This window comes from Chelonoidis abingdonii, chromosome 3 (assembly GCF_003597395.2).
Source record: "Chelonoidis abingdonii isolate Lonesome George chromosome 3, CheloAbing_2.0, whole genome shotgun sequence".
NCBI lineage: Eukaryota > Metazoa > Chordata > Testudines > Testudinidae > Chelonoidis > Chelonoidis abingdonii.
In genome coordinates this window covers 39,977,490-39,991,411 of record NC_133771.1, presented here as the reverse complement: position 1 = coordinate 39,991,411, position 13,922 = coordinate 39,977,490, and positions in this window count along the sequence as shown.

Sequence of the window (13,922 nt, the reverse complement as noted above, 5' to 3'; positions counted from 1 at the left end):
CTATACCAGCCTCCACCTGAGTTGTAGTATTCTAGAGATAGAAGCAGCAGGGCCCAGCACATAGGCTCGTCACAGCAATCTGATCCTGCAACTAGTCACAGTGTGTAAGACTGTGATGAGATGTATCAGCCTCATACAGGTAAGGGTTAAGAAGCTGCTCTGGACACAGGAAGCCAGGCCCCCTCACCTCTGGTAGACAGGCTCCCAGAGACGGGCAGATTAAAAAGGGAGCAGCTCAGCTCAGTCTGGGCTGACTGAGGAGGAGAGCAGTTGGGTGCAGCAGCCTCTTGCCAGGAAGCTGCCAGGGCTCCATACAACCAGGACCAAACCTTGTAGCTAAGACATGGGAGGCTCTTTGACCACAGCAGTTGTGGGTGATAACTTGCTGTTGCCAGCAGAAGAGACTCCAGAGATGACCAGAGAGGAATGCAGGAAGGACCCCCAGTACAACCCATGATGACACTGGAAAGACCAGAACAAGGGTAGGAAGCAACCCAGGGAATGTGCTTCAGGTACCAAACAGTAGGCCCCACATATAGGGCTACTGTCTTGAAGGGCCCTGGATTGGAACCTGGTAGAGTAGGGTGGGCCAAGGCTTCCCTATCTCCTCCCTGCCACTGACACATCCTGAAATGTAACTGCTAGGTGAAGTGGCCTTGGGGCTCTTGCCATCAGGCACTTCTGCTGACCCAGAGCACACAGCCAAGCCCAGAAGTCACTACTTACAAAATCATGAATGGTATGGAAAAATTGACTAGGGAAGTATTATTTACTCCTTCATATAACACAAGAACTAGGGATCACCTGATGAAATTAATAGGCAGCAGGTTTAAACCAAACAAAAGGAAGAACTTTGTCACACAGTGCACAGTCAACCTGTGGAACTCATTGCCATGGGATGTCATAAAGGCCTAAAGTATAACAGTGTTCAAAAGTAGATAAGTTAATGGAGGATAGGTTCATTAATGGCTATTAGCAAAGTCTCCAAAACTCCAACTGCCAGAAGCTGGGACTGGATGACAGGGGATGGATCACTCAATAATTGCCCTGTTCTGTTCATTCCTCCTGAAGCACCTGACATTGGCCACTATTTGGAAGACAGGATACTAGGCTAAATGGACCATTTGTCTGACCAAATATGGCCATTCTTATGCAGTTGCATGAGTAAGTGTTCCTCAAGATCAATAGGACTGTTCCCTAATTAAAGTGCTACTTAGCAGCAGAAAGGCGTATCACAATATAACTGTGCTTAGCTTAGCTCTTGTATAGTGCTTTTCATTCATAGATTTCAAAACATTAGGAAAGGAGGGCCAGTAGAGTTATCCCAGTTTAAAAGATGGTGAAAATGAGAGTTGAATTGACTTGTCCAAGTGTACACAGAACAACAGTGGCACAATGGGCACTCAGTCCCTGGACTCATGCTTCCCAGTACAGTAACCTATCCACTGGCCCTTGAAGGCAATCTCCTAAACCTTGAATTGCAACACTAGTAAAACTATTTGTATTTGGGGGCCACCACTCTAGCGTATCACTTGATTTATTTCATTGCAACTCTCAGCTTTCAGGAGGATGTTGATGATTACCTCATATATTTACCCATTAAAAAATAATCTGAGCTCTTTGCTAGTTTTCTGTTCAGAAATCAAACTTCTCATCAGTTACTCATCAATTTGCTCATCTGTTTGTCCTATGCAAGACAATTTCTTTGAAAAATGAAGGATGATTCCAAGTCTGCTGACACTGTCACTCTGGGGAGTATGATTCATGCAATAATCTTCCTTCCTTTTTTTTTTTATTTGCTGGAACAGTGAAATATCCTTTACCTATTTTTCATCTTAAAACATTCTTCCTACCACACTGCAATAATTCATTACTCTCCTAAATCCTTCTTTTCTTACCTTTAGAAAACACATTTAACAATGAAAAAATACTCTAAGTGAAAATATATAATATTCCATTCTATTATTGTAAACATCTAATCTTGCCAAGATACTCATCCTTTTTTCATTGTCTCTACCTTTTGTGAATGAACTCCTCCTACAACAAAATAATGCTAATCATTAATAATAGTTCATAATAATTCCTTTTATCTAAGGCTCTCAAAACTCCTTAAAACATATTTTTCTTTTTTCAATAGGGAAGGTTATTTAACATGCTCAAAGACCTACAGTGAATCAATGACATTCAGGACAAGTTACTCTGATTCACAGCCCCCAGCTATAGCAAGATTCCTTTATAGTAGAACCCACCAGAGATATCTATGGGGACAATATAAGACTGAGCTAGTGGAGTATCTATTACTACTCCAAAAGGAAAGAAGCAGGGGAATGAGCTGCTACTGTTGGTGGTTTTACTTCAGAGCAATTCCTCAAATCATGAAAGGTTGTTTCTCCTTACTCTCAAAGTTGTGGAGCTGGAGTAACAACCTGTATCCTTTACCCTTCTGTGTGCTTGCCTCACTTGCTGCACCTTTTACTGCATATAATTCATAAACATAAAAATATAATATTGTACTGAACCTGCTGGCTCATTACCAGCCAGGTTCCCCTCCACCCAGGCTGGGCTGAGCTTGAAGGAAAGAATCTAGCCAGCGCAGGACACTGTGTTAACCAATTCAATGTCTATCCAGTAAAGTGCTCCATAATCCCTAGGTAAAGGAAAAGGAAGTAACATCCTGAGGTCAGAGGGGACCAAGCTCAGGAGAGATCCAGGTGTGTGTGTAAGACTGAAAGGACTTTAATACTTTGACTTGTCACATTTAGTATATTTTTTTCTTGAAGAAAAAATCAGTTCACAACATATTTTGGTGTGCTTTGCAATGTTGCCAACTCACCTGTACAACATGGTTTTGGCGTCTACTGTAGGAGCTCTTGTGAAAACTTGATAAATTCCTGCCTTAGTGTGATTTTTGGGGGGAGGCAGAAGAAGGGTGGGGGTCTCCCTCCTCCACATAATGTCCAGTAGTCTAGGTGAAAATTCACCAAGTTGTAATTTAGGAGATTGAATTCTAGTCCCAGCTCTTCCAATGATCATTGTTCATAATTCTGTCCTTCATAAACTCATACATCTACTGTAGAGGAGGTAATGATCATTCTCCATTCTACAGATAAGACAACTGAAAGCATGTTTAAAGTTACTTCCAATGGAGCTGGGAATAGAAGCCAAGTCTATTAAAATAGCAGACCCAAGTTGGGTATGTCTACACTTTAAGGTGGGATGTGTGTGTTCAGTTTGCCTGTGCTAGCTGTGATTGAGCTGCTGTACTAAAAAAAGGAGTATAGACACAGCAGCAGACCCAAGCCTTGTATTCAAAGTGACTAGCCCTTTCTGCCTAAGGTTGCCAGCCCTCCAGGATTGTCCTGGATTCTCCAGGAATGAAAGATAGCAATGTCTGTTAAAGTATAGGTGTTCTGGCATTTAGCCACCAATGCCATGAGGCAGTGTGCCTCGGTTTCCCCTTCCACACAGAAGTGTCAGCCTGTTATGCTTTTGATGCTGTGCGAAGCTTCCAGCCTGTTTATAGGTAGAAGCTGAAAAGCAACATGCTTGTGGCACTGTCTTGTCACCATCTCTAGCATGTACAAAAGTTTTTTCCACAAATCAGGTATGTCACACATCTTTAAAGGGTTTACCATTAGTATTAACTCCTTTGTCTTGACCCCTAGATGCAGTAGCAAAAGATATAAGATTAATAGCAAATCTACGGCGGACAGGCTCTGCTCACACAATTTAGCTTGTTCAGTGTCTATTGCATTTCCCAATTCCTTTGTGTACCATTGCAGATGCTCTGATACAGATTCTTCTGCCTCTTTGGAGAAGGCTCTCAGTTCAGGCGTGTGTTTGAGACTTTGGCAAGGAAAGAGTGTACTGCAACCATGCAAGCCCTTGGCTCCTCCCTCTGGAATTTCTTTGGACTGGACCCCACCCCCTTGTGAAGCTTCCCAAATGCAAAGTTCTTCTTCCCCAAGCCTTGAAGAGAATGTATTATCTCTCACAAGGGTAGCAGGAACAACATTCTTTAATGGAGTGCTTTGGATTGGTAAGATCCTCTTGGTCACCCCACTCCTTGTTCCCCACAGGTCAGCTGGGTGGACTCTCTCCTCCAGGAGATCTGACCCCCAGCCTTCCCTTAAAACCTGATTCATAGGTGAGGGGTCTGACATTTTAGATGCAGATTCTTCACCCTGCTCCTGGAGAAAAGCCTCCCTACAAAAGGTGAGCAGTCCCTCCTGTCCCCTGTCACCTTTTGTCTGGACTTCCCTCTCTGGGCTCCCCTCAGAGGCAGACACTCCTGTGTCTCCCAAAAGCGAAGATTACCCTGATCCAGCTGTGGGCTCACAGCTACTAGCTATGACAGACCTTTCATGGGAAAAACAAAATCCTCCACCTCTGCCCCCCACTTTCACTAAGGTTGGGCTTGCTTCCAGCTACACACATCTTAGCTGGTTTGCCACACTGCCTCTCAAAAAGAACATCCAAAATTACGTATGTAACACACATTGCAGCTACATGTTATTATCTAGTGACTAAACCACATATAGGAGTGTCAAGGTCTTATTTCCACTTTGAACTTTAGCGTCCAGAAAGTGGGGACCTGCATGTACCCCTCTAAACTTAATTCCTAGCTTAGATCTGATAATGCTGCCACCAAGCAAAATATAGTGTTTGGTACACTTTCTGTCCCCCAAAAACCTTCCCTGGGGAACCCAAGACCAAATAACCTTGGGTCTTAAACCAGAGAGAATAAACCATTCCCCCTCCTTTTCTCCCTCCCAGACGCTTTCCCTGAGAGATCACTGATCCAACCTCTTTGGATCCTAAAACAGAGAGGAATTAACCTTCCCCCCCCTGGTTTCCCCCCACCACTCCCTGGTGAGTTCAGACTCAATCCCCTTGTCTTACACAAGCAAAAAAATCAATCAGATTTTAAAAAAAAGAAAGCTTTTAATTAAAGAAAGAAAAAAGTAAAAATTATCTCTGTAAAATCAAGATGGAAAATGTTTACAGGGTCTAAGCTTATATAGACTAGAGGGAATCCCTCCCCCCTAGCCTAAGATACAAGTACAGCAAAGAGAGGAAAAAATATCCTTTCAGCAGAATACACATTTGCAAATAAAGAAAACAAACAAAGACTAATCCGCCTTCTATCTAGTACTTACTATTTTTGAACATGAGAGACAGTCTCAGAAAGATTCGAGAAATCTGGTTGCATGTCTGGCCCCTTTTAACTCCAAGAGAGAACAAAGGACAACCCAAAAAGCACAAACAAAGACTTCCCTCCACCAAGATTTGAAAGTATCTTGTCCCCCGATTGGTCCTTTGGTCAGGTGTCAGCCAGGTTCACTGAGCTTGTTAACGCTTTACAGGTAAAAGAGACATTAATTCTTAACTATTTGTTTATGACAAGGAGTTTATGATTCTGCTGTTGTCTCCATACTAGCAGACCTGGTTCTTTAGCACAGGTGACATAGATTCATGCTGTTGCATCTAGAAAGCCCAGATTCAGTCCCCATAGACAACCCCCAAAAAGGTGTCTGTGGGTGCTCTCTATAGCCATTAGAACACTCTCCCAGAAACCCTGATACCAGTTGTCCCACCATTGTTTCACTACTAGTTGTATAACCATTGGCAAAGTGCATTTTGAGTTTCCCCCTAGAGGTTGAAGATATTGATAAGTTTTTACCCTACCACTTACTGCTGAAGCAGAGGAGGTTTGTACTGTGAATTTGAAAATAGTAAGTCCAAAGTCTGCTGATGACTTTAACTAGAGGAAATAATTTCAAACAATTACTCCACAATCCTTACATTTTTAATATATGATTTGTTTTTTTGTATTACCTAGAAGCCCGTTATGGACTAGGACCATCATGCTAGATGATGTATCAACACAGAACACAAAGATAGTCCCTATTCCAAGGAGCTTAGAGTGCAAGTATACAACAAGAAATGGATGGATACAGGTGGATACAGACAGGTGGGGAGTAGAAAACAATGAGACAATACTGGTCAGCATGATAGACAGTGGTCTCAGCACAACAGCAGTCCAACCATTCTCAAGTTTTTTGTAGACATCACAGCAAAGGAGAGTTTTGAAAGTTTGGAATTACTTTGTATTGGAAATCTTTATATTTAGAAGCAAACTTAGATCTTTTATAAATATTTGTTTTATTGTTGCATTTTAATGTTTGTAATTGGGCTAATAGGAGCTGGCCTTTTAAGAACAGGATGTGGCACTTTATTGTAGTTTGAAATGTATTTGAGACTGGGAGCAACATGTAGGAGATTTTGCCTCTTGAGTCCAGAGAATGGAAGACTTTCTATGAACTTGATTTAATAAACTTATCTTTCCAGTAAGCAAGATCCATTCCTATATGTGTAACATTAGCATTTATTGAGGACTACATGCTTCAGGGTGTTACTAGTGCCTGGTGGGTCTTGCCCACATGCTCATGGTCTAACTGATCACTATGTTTGGGGTCGAGAAGGAATTTCCTGGGGTCAGATTAGTAGAGACCCTGGGTGTTTTTCGCTTTCATCTGCATCATGGGGCATTTATCACTTGCAGGTTTAAACTAGTGTAAATAGTGAATTCTCTGTAACCTGAAGTCTTTAAACCATGATTTGAGGACTACAATAACTCAGACAGAGGTTAGGGGTCTATTACAGGAGAGGGTGGATGAGGTTCTGTGGCCTGCAATGTGCAGGAGGTCAGACTAGGTGCCTGATCATGATGGTCCCTTCTGACCTTAAAGTTTATGAGTCTAATGAGTTCCAGAGTTTTTCACCAGTTTGAATTCAGCCCCACTCAGTAGCTTAAAAGTTGTTTCCATCATTTGGCTGTTTAGTGGCCCTACATGAGAGAAGTTTGGTGGGATGCAGTTGCAGCTCCCGTGTTAGAAACTCTATGCTTTGCATAAGATTGTGTGCTTTGAAAAGTTTGCAATTACCATATGCTTTTACAAGGCCTAGCACAAGGAGGCTGCACCAATCTCAGCTGAGTACCATAGAGAGAGCTGCAGATGAAGGGGCAAAACTATGTTATTTGTGATACATTGCAAAACTGTAATTGTCACACATATATTAGGGGTGGGGAAGTTTAAAATTCTGAAGATGGACAAAAAACATGATGTCACTTTTTTGTAAATCTTATGATTCTTTTGGGTCTGACTCATGATTTTTGAACTTTTGCGTTAGCAATACTGTCATAATTATATTAATGCAGCCAAACTATATATGCAGATAGTTTTTGTAGGCATTGTACTTTATTTCACTACTTTAAATCTGTCTTTTCAATACTTTTTTCCCCATTTCAGTAGGTTTTCAGTGTCCTGTACTTTGCTAAAACTGTGTAAAATTAGTTAATATCAAATCTAGATTAAATTACAGTAGATGCCAGAATATATTAAGTAGTTCCAATACAACATACCAATAGAGCCCTCTACAGGTTATTAGTTCAAACTGATTGTTTGATGGCAAGATATAATATTTCCAAATACATATGTAATTGTCACAATCATGCATGTCTCCTAGTTTATCTTGCTTTTAATGAGTTAATACAGATAGAGTACATTTAATTGGGCTAAACTTAATTGAGATGGCTACTCTATAACGACATCTCTCAAGAGACCAGTTTAGCCTAATCATAGTATATGGCAATGACTATTGCTTAACTGGGATATAATTAACATAAATCTGCTTAAAAGGGATACATTCATGGAGTATTAAGGGGTTCAGTGTTGCTTACTTCAGTGTAAAATTCTGATCTCTAGTTTTTTAACCCAGAAATTGACAAATAAAGATTAAAAGATGAAAAAATAAGGATAGACTATAAAAGAAATGCAAGTAGTATAATTTTTGTTCTGGTATTTTGATTCACACAGTATTTTATTTTAAGACCTTATTGGAATTTTGTAAATGGTGATGTCTTGTAATTGGGATGACAAGCTATCTTTCAGGGTTCCAATTTAAAGCTAAATGAAGCTAAAATATTTTAAACACATTTTTATAATCTAGAGAGAAGAAGATGACTATGGCAATCCTTCTTTGTATTAATCAGTGAACTAGGAGACGTGCTATCCAGTCAAGAATTGAGTAGAGGCATTGGCATTGCTCAGAGGAAGATCAAATTGTAAAAATTCAATAAAAACATTTATGATGTTTTGCTATTTTAATTTTTCACGCATTATTTTTCTTATTGGTCAGTCACTAGTAGTCAAGTTAAAATTTCTATGTAATAACATTAAATTATCTTTCAATTAATTAATTCTACTATTCACTTTTTAAAGATATTTTAAGTATATTTTAAAGATATTTTTATTTCATTTACGCAGTTGAGACCCAGTCCAACATTCAGCTGAAAGTCTCCTATTTATTTCAGTGAGATTTGGCTTGAACTTTTAATTTTCTGGGTTTTTCTATAGGCTCAAATGCATAGATCACAACCTTAGGCTCTTCTCTGACACGATTTCTCTGCAGCTCTGTTCACGGAGATTTTGCAAATAGTGAACTCCATGGCTTTTTGGTGAGTCTGGGGAGGAATGCAACACTTATCCTAACACCTATGCTCTCTTTTCTGACATACACACGTGCTGACGCGATAGCCTGAATGTCACAATTGTCTGTGTCACTTTATATGCTACTTCAGAATTATGCATAAATTTGTGGTTGTTCTTAATGCCTTTTTCCAGCAGATTGCATCCTTTCCTCTGAAATACATTTCACTACATTTATTTGTGCCACTGTTACCTTTGGGCTGGTTAATGCCTTCTATTAGAGCAGCCCTTGATATGTCTCTACACTGCAATGTGGGGTGAGTAGCTCTGAGTGCATGACACTCTCTGTAATTCACCTTTCTATAAGAATTTGTAAAACACTCATTGTGTTAGTGGTGGGCAGTTTGATTCTGGAAGTAATTTGAGTTATTAATATCTTTAAAACCCTACATAGTTTGCAAGCAATTTATATAAAAGATTACCTTCTTCCCTATATATTCCGTTATAACAAATGAAGTCTGCTGGGCCTTTTGGCTGTTACTTCCCAGGTCAGCAGTAGGGCATTCTCAGTTACAGGACCCCACTTTTGGAATATGTTCCCTGTGACTGAATTTGTTTTGTTTAGTCATGCTTTGGATTCAGCATTCTTTGTTTTATATGGCTGGATGCTTTAGCTCAGATGAGTTTCTATGAATAGTGGGAGCTTGAGATGTTTTCAGCAGTGCATTTCTGTAATAATTATTGTACAGTGATTAGATTCTTTTCTTTTTTGATGCCAAGCAAGAGACTAAATAAAATAAGAAAAAGAATGTTTGATATTAAAAGATAAAATGAAGAACTGCAAGATTATTTACTAATGGCCTTAACAACAGCTAACCTTCAGCATCTTCCATCCAAGAAAGCCATTAAATCTTTCACTGATCCCCTTTTACAACATAGAAGTAGGTAGAATGTGTTTAAGAAATCAAAAAGGTTATGATCCCCAGTATTCTATAGTAAAATACTTGGCTGTACAGGACTTAAAGCTTTGGCATTAGTTTTATTATATACTTACTTGATTGTTCAGCTACCTGTTTTTTATTGTCTTTTTCTCGGGTACAAATTGCACAAATCACCTTCTCTCTGAGCCAGCTGCCATGTTAGGAACCTGACTACTCTCAATAATCCCAAAATCACTGTGCAGAACAAGATTTCAGATATATAACCCTATAACAAGGGTTCTAAAATAAATCACTCTGGGGTGTGAAGTTCCTATCACACACAATTTTAGGGAAAACTCTTGACTGGTGACAAATAATTATTGAGGATTGAAAATAGAGAGAAACCAGTAATGTAAAGACAAGTTGCATGTCATGTTCAAAAATATACAAATATTTATTATTTGCATTATTAGTGTCTAAAAGCCCCAGCCATGAACCAAGGCCTTTTGTGCTAAATGCTATACAAATACACACCCAAAAGATAGTCCCTGCCCCAAAGAGCTTACAATCTAAGTACCAGACAAGAGACAACAGATGGATACAAAAAAAACCAATGCAGGAGTACAAGGAAACAATGAGACATCATTGATCAGCACGATAGGCAGCCTAGCTTTTGTCAAGTTCTTTGAAGGTATCATGGCAAAGGAAATTTTTAAGGGAGGCAGGTTTGAAGCAGGAGATGACTTAATTTTGTATATGTTTATGGGGAGCACATCCCAAGGGGGAGGTGGAGGGAGGGGGAAAGAAAAGAGCACAAAGGGACTTGTTTGGAAATATAACAAGCAGGTGATGGAGTTTGACATCATGGGCTGATTGGAGGAGGGAGTCAACATTGCGATGCTGAATGACAGATGAAAGATAGGGTGGGGCTAGACTGGGAAAGGCCTTGAAAGTGAAGACAAGCAGTTTATGTTTGGTACAACAGAGAAGGGGAACCCAGTGGAGGATGGAAAGAAAGGGTAACAAGTTTAAAGCAACACCTCAGGAAAATTATCTTTGCAGCAGCATTCTGAATGGATATCAGTGGCAAAAGATTACATTTGTTAAGGCCAGAGAGAAGGATGTTGGAGAAATTGAGACACAAGATGATGACGGCCTCAATGAAAGTTTTAGCTGTGTGGATGGACAGGAAAGGACATATCTTAGGGCTTGTCTACACTTAAAAGGCTGCAGTGGTAGCACTTCAGCAAAGACTGTACCTATGCCAACAGGAGGGCTTCTCTTGACAGCTTAAGTACTCCACCTCCCTGAGAGGCACTAGCTATGCTGATGAGAAAAGCTCTCCCATCAACATATCACTGTCTACACCGGGAGTTGGTATAACTGCATCACTCAGGGGTGTGGATTTTCCACATTACTGAGTGATGTAGTTATACCAACATAAGTTGCTGGGGCAGACCAAGCGCTAGAGATGATATGGAGAAAGAATGAGTAAGGTTTAAGTTTTGTCTATACTGTGCCGCAGTGTGGACTACGGGAGCATGAACTGCAAAGAGCACCAAAGAATTGTACTCTGCCTGCTCCATCTGGACACTGCTGGAGAGAACTTAAAGGTAGCTAGTTTGCATTAAAGTAGTCCTCTTTGAAACAGCACACTTTGATGCATTCTGCAATTCATACCCTTGTAGTCTGCACCACCATATAGCATAGACAGTCTTAGACATAGCTTGGATGTGAGTGTGACACTGTATGGCATCTGGGGAACACTTTAGGATATTATGTAAAATGGCAATGGGTTGTGTCAGATATGCTATGTGAGGTATCTGCAAAAATTTGCCAAGTGTGATAATCTTATTTATGTTTGTATCACCTTTGTATTATGAGCTATAGATATGTAGGGTAAATCTGTATTTCAAACTTGTGCTGTGCATTTGGGTGACACTCCCAGATTGGCATCAGCACTGACTAGCCTGCTTGATGGCCCAGCAAAGGACATAAACTGTACAGTGAACCCAGTGAAAGGTCAGGGATACACCTTATGACTCAGAAAGGTATTCAGGGGCATGCCTATGGACAGAACTCCAGGTCATGTGCTGGGCAGCTTGTGTTTGGACCAAAGGAAATTCAAGCTGCATGGCAAAAGACTATAAAAGGCAGTTGCATCTTCTCCATTTTGTCTTCATTCCTGATTCTTACCTCTGGAATAACTTTTCTATAAATGAAGCTCTGAACAAAGGACTGAATGACCCATCCAAGTTGAGGATGTGTTCCAGAGGGACTTTCAAGCCAGCAAACTCACCAATACCCCTAGGAACCTGATATATGGACTTTGAAGTCTTTGTATTGTGGCAAATTGCTGGTACTGTTCTGCTGGGTCTCACGCTTTCTCTTCTCTGGGGTAGGTTCAGGGCGCTATTGCTTGCCTCTGAACCAGTTCTTAATCATTCCCCTAGTGTCCTGGAGGAGGGGAGTGGAGAGGGAGGACTGGGCCGCCCTCTACTCCAGGTCCCAACCCAGGGGCCCTGGGGTTTGTGAACCACTTGACTAGCGGTTTCTTCCCTGGTTACTTCCCTCTCATACCCGTCAGCTTGTGAAGGGCTTCTCACCTCTTTTCTATATAAGCCTGGTGCCCCTTACCTAGGGTTTCTGTTGGGCTTCCTAATCCACCACAGCACTCCTCCAAACCTTCTATTTCTCTCTGGACAAACTCTTCTCTTCTGCACTCTCCTTCAACTACCACACCCTGTCTGACTGAAGCAGGAGTTTATATCCCATGACTGGAGTCAGTGCTCTAATGGCCCAGTGTTCTAGTTAATCTAAAGCAAACCTTCCTCCCTTGGCAGGGAATAAGGCCCCCTGCTAACACTCTTATGCTGCCTTCTGGCCATGCTGTATCACAGTATGTATGTGACTACTCTACCGTTTAACAGCTCTCTTCTTCTTGTTTTTTCTTTATAATAAACCTTTAGTTTTAGACACTAAAGGATTGACTTGCAGCATGATATTTTGGGTAAGATTCAAACCTGTTCTGACCTGGTAATGTGGCTCACCCTTTGGGGTCAGAAGGACATTTTGTGTATGTGAGCAGAGTTTTTTAAATACCGTATGTACTCATTCATTAGTCCGTTCGTTCATAAGCCAACCCCCCAAAATGGATAGGTGAAAATAGCAAAAACTGTATGACCTTTTCATAAGCCAACCCTATATTTTAGGGGTTGGAAAACTTTGGCTCCTGGCCCATCAAGTTAAGCCGCTGGTGGGTTAGGACGTTTTGTTTACCTGGAGCATTCACAGGCATGGAACTGCTCAGCTCCCAATGGCTGCGCTTTGCCATTTCCAGCCAATGGGATCTGCGGGAAGTGGCACCACTTCCTGCAGCTCCCATTGGCTGGGAATGATGAATTGCAGCCACAGGGAGCTGAGGGGCTCTATGCCTGCAGACGCTCCAGGTAAACAAAATGACAATGTATTAGATATTCAATTCAATGATTCCACAGAATTTTGTTGTAGACCCGTTTATAAGCCAACCCCCGCTCTTTGATGCGTCACTTTTTCACCAAAAAATTCGGCTTATGAACGAATACATATCGTAACTTCTCACTGTACTGAACCTGTGTGTTCACTTGGAGCCAGAGATGATGACCTCTCGAGGTCCCTTCCAGTTCTAGAGTCTATGAATCTATAACTGGAATGCATAAAGGGGCTGTGTGGTTTATTTTTTGCTTCTTGCTAACCAGTGTTGGGGATCTGAAGCAGAGTTTGTTACTGATTGGGGAGTTTAACTTCAGTGTTACGCACTAGCCTTGACATTTCCAGTGAGGGCTGCTCTAGGCACCATGGGGTCACAGTGAAGACTTTGAGATAGGTCTGAGTCAAGGATGGCACCCAGAGTACAGGATTGAGTGACAGTAAGGATAGTTCTGTTATCAACAGTGATTGAGAAAGAGGTTAGTGAGAATGATGTGTGTGGGATGGGGGAATTTGTTCTGTTTCACCCACATTGAGCTTGTGCTGATGACTGGACATCCACAAATATATTCAGATACCATGGATTCTTAGACCAGTTGAAGTGCTCCTAAAACAGCATTATTTCTACTGTATGATCAAAGATCTGTATCCCTGTCTCAGAATGTTCTTATTCACATTCTCTTCTAAGATTCATAAAGCCCTAGGTCCTAATTTATGAGAGACTGCCTTTCTGCACATTTCCTCCCATGACAGCTGAGGTTTCTCATGTGCTTACAGCCCTAAGATCTGAATGACTAGTTTGGCAGGATGCTTCGCACGAAGGGCTCTTGACTTTGGAAATTGTCTCCTTTATTCATTTAACCCAGCGTTTCTCAAACTGGGATCTGCAGACTCCTGCGGGTACATGAGGGTATGCCCTAGGGGGTCCATCGGCCCAGTTGATCAACTCCTCCCACTCCCTCCCGGCGCCTCCTAAATGCCGGGAAACAGCTGTTCAGCAGTGTGCAGGAGGCAGTGGGAGGGAGGGGAAGCAGGGAAAAGG